The following is a 3606-nucleotide window of genomic DNA, read 5'->3' on the forward strand; positions in this document are numbered from 1 at the left end:
CAACCAGTGCACAGTTTTTAAAAGAGTTATTTTTGTGTGTGTGTAGAACTGGGGATCAAACTCAGGACCTTGTGCTTGTGAGCTAAATCCCCAGCCTGTATGTAGATGATTTTTATTCTTACTATTATCAAGTTTTTGAGCTTTTTATTTTATTTTGCTTGCAGTTTTAGGGATGGAACCCAGGGCCTTAAACATGGCAGACAAGTGCTTTACCACTGAACTCCATCCCCAACTCCATTTTCAAGTATTATGTGCTGTACATAGCTGTTTTTTTTTTTTTTTTATGACTGGGGCAGTACAGTATATTTGCACTAGTATCATCACAAACATGAGCACTGTATAATGCCTTGACGTTATGATGAACACAGTATCACTAGGCAATAAGAGTTTTTCAGATCTATTACAGTCTTGTGAAGCTACTGTTGTATGTAGTCTATCATTGATAAGAATATCTGATGCATAATTGCATTGTTAAATTGTTCTAATTATCATTGCTAACTTTATCAGTGATATAAGCATAAGAAAAAATGTACATATAGGGTTTGGTACTATCTACAGTTTGAGGCATGCACTGGGAGTCATGTAACATATTCCCTGTGGATAAGAGGGGGACTGTTGTATAGTTATAATCTCCGGTGAAACTGCATGTAAAGTGTGAGACAGCTTTATACAAAATGTACTTGATTGCATCAGAAATAACACATAATAGTCAATGTTTTATTCTAATTATATGTACTCTGCACCTAATGGGCACTTGATAAATACTGAATTTCAATCTATTGAATATATTTTGAAATCTGACAAAGTTGCAAAATTTAACCCTAGTAGGTTTGATTAGATTTGGCCCCAGATATGTTTTGTTTGGCTTTTAGCATTAAAAAGAGATTGCCTTCATAACAGCGTGTTTTCATTACTTTATTTTTTACAGCTAGCCTGCTTCCGCATTTAGGTTACTTTCTGGTTACCTGTAGGTGACTCAAATGAAACCAATTTGGTATGTCAGTATTCTGTACTGTAGTATGGGAGGAAGTCACTAAAATTCTGATCTGTTTTGGTGTTTGGTGATAATTAAAACATAATCTAAGATTAAATCCAGAGTGTTGGTATTATAACATTCGGAAAGTCCTGAATTTGTCTGTATAGTGTAGTATAATGATAAAAATTAATCCATATACATAGACATTGTTCTTTATTTATGATACAGCTTTGTAAAGTTCAGTTTACTTTAAATGATGGAGTGTTGCTTGTTATTTAGATTTTTATATAATGGTAAGTTTTATAAATTGTTTACTTTTTTAAAAAGATACCTTTGTAATTTTAGCACAAAAATCTTTTAGAGTAAAACTACACTTTTAATGCAGTTAGTTGTAGGAGGGGTTGTGATAAATTCCAGGATCTCCTTTAGCTGAGATCTTTGCGTTTCTGATGGACTGTGCTGGCAGTGTTAAAGCAGTCCTCTGGAGTGCAGAGAATGGGGATTCAGGAGTAAGAAACTGAAGTTCAGCTATGTACGTGGTGAATTTGTGAGTAAGCTTGGCCATTACTGTTCATGGATCTCAGTTTAGGTAAAACAAAGATAGATAACTTGCAAAGACAATTTTGTAAGTCCTACAAAGTGACTTGAATTTCTGTTTTTAAAAGCAATTCAATTTCTCTTTTTTTTTTGTACCTGGGATCAAACTCAGGTCCTTGCGCTTGCAAGACAGGTGGCGGCACCACTGAGCTAAATTCCTGACCCTCTTTTCTGTATATGTATACAATTCTCTTTCAATATGCTTGTTTATTCTAGACCAAGAAATGCAAATAATACTGTTGATTTAACACATTCTGTACAACACAGTAAAATATTTTTTAAACCAGTGCCTCACAGAATGTCATAATGAGTTTCCCAAAGCCTTTCTGTGTGTTTCAGTTTCAAGGCATTGGTAATCTAATTTAAGGAACTGACTTTAAAATTTCTCTATGCAAATGTGTACTTTCTGCTCACATTGAGTTCCCTAAAGTCAAGGTAGGGGTTTATAGGTCCCAGATTTTAGCTGCTCTTTTACAATTTTCTTCTTCCTCTCTGCAGAAGAAAAGTTTATTTTTTCACCTGTTCTAATCTTGTGGTACATTTGCCCATAGTATAGGAAAATTTCTAGGACTATTAAGTAAAGGAACAGTTTGATACAATCTCCAAAAGCCTATTCAGTGATTCGAACGTCCATCTTATATTTTTCATGATTTTAAATAAGAGAAAGCTTCAGTGTTAACTTTCAACAGGATCAAGATTGCATCTTTAAATAAAACTTTTTCATGATTATTAGGAGAAATGTTTTTATTGACTTAGCCAAAAAGCTAGTAGAATGTTTAAATCCCTTTTTTAAAAACTTTGGAAATTTACTGCTTAATATGAATTTTTAATTACTTCTTTGTTTCCTATTTATCCCTACCATGTGGAATAAATTATAGATTCTAAAATCTGTATTGTTAATATCATGTAAATAATGCACACAAATAATATTTAAGTCCCATACTTAATAACCTTTTTGCTTTTGATTTCCTTTGAACTATTTCTCATTCCAGTAGTTAACAGTTTTTAGCCATAATATATCATTTACATTTTTTTACCTTTTGAGTTTATTAGTACATTTTAGGTATACAATAGTTACATTCATCATTGGAATCTTGTACCTTTACATGACTTATCTTGGTTGTTATTTTTCCCCATTCCCCAGCCCTCCCATCAGCCACTCCACCCTTCCCTGTTTACATTGTTTCCATGTTTTTCTTTTTCGTATATTTTTCTTTTTATCTTTCCCCTGCCCCTCCCACTTTCTCTACTCTTTCATACTTTTTCTACGTATTACAAAATATCAATTATACATTTTGATCCTTATTGATACTTTTAGTTTTTCACACCAGAGAAACTATTCGGTATTTACACATGTGTGACCTACTAATTTCACCTAAGAGTATGGCTTCAATATGCATTCACGTAGCTATAAATGTCTCTAGTTTCTCGTTTGTTTATGTCTGAGTAGTACTCCATTTTATAACAAAAACAAAATAAACCATCTTTTTTTATCTAGTCCCCAGTTGATGGGCAATTGGGCCGTTTTCTAAGTTTTCGCTATTACAGACTGCTGTTATATATATATGGGTGTGCATATATCACTGTGGTATGATTCTTTTAATTCTTTGGGAAGATACCCAGCAGAGGAATAGCTGGGTCAAATGGGGCTTCTAACCCTACCTGTTTGAGGTATCTTCATATTGATTTCCACAGTGGTTGCACCAGTCTGCACTCCCAGAAACAATGCAGGGTTCCTATCTCCCCACAACCAGCATTAAAGTTATTGGTTGATTTCATGACAGCAGCCGTTCTTTCTGGGGTGAGCTGGAATCTCAGTGTTTTCATCTGCATCTCTCAAATTACAGTGATGTTAAACATTTTTTCATATGTTTATTTTCTGCTTTTACTTGTTTGTCTGAGAAATGTCTTTTCATTTGGGGTATCCATTTTTGGATTGGGTTTATATATTTGGGGTGTGTGTATGATTTTTTTGAGTTCTTTATATATTTTAGATAGTAGACCTTTGTCTGAGGAACAGCTGGTAAAATTTT

The sequence above is a fragment of the Fukomys damarensis genome, unplaced genomic scaffold (assembly GCF_012274545.1).
Source record: "Fukomys damarensis isolate Sample0158 unplaced genomic scaffold, DMR_v1.0_HiC HiC_scaffold_33, whole genome shotgun sequence".
NCBI classification, from domain to species: Eukaryota; Metazoa; Chordata; class Mammalia; order Rodentia; family Bathyergidae; genus Fukomys; species Fukomys damarensis.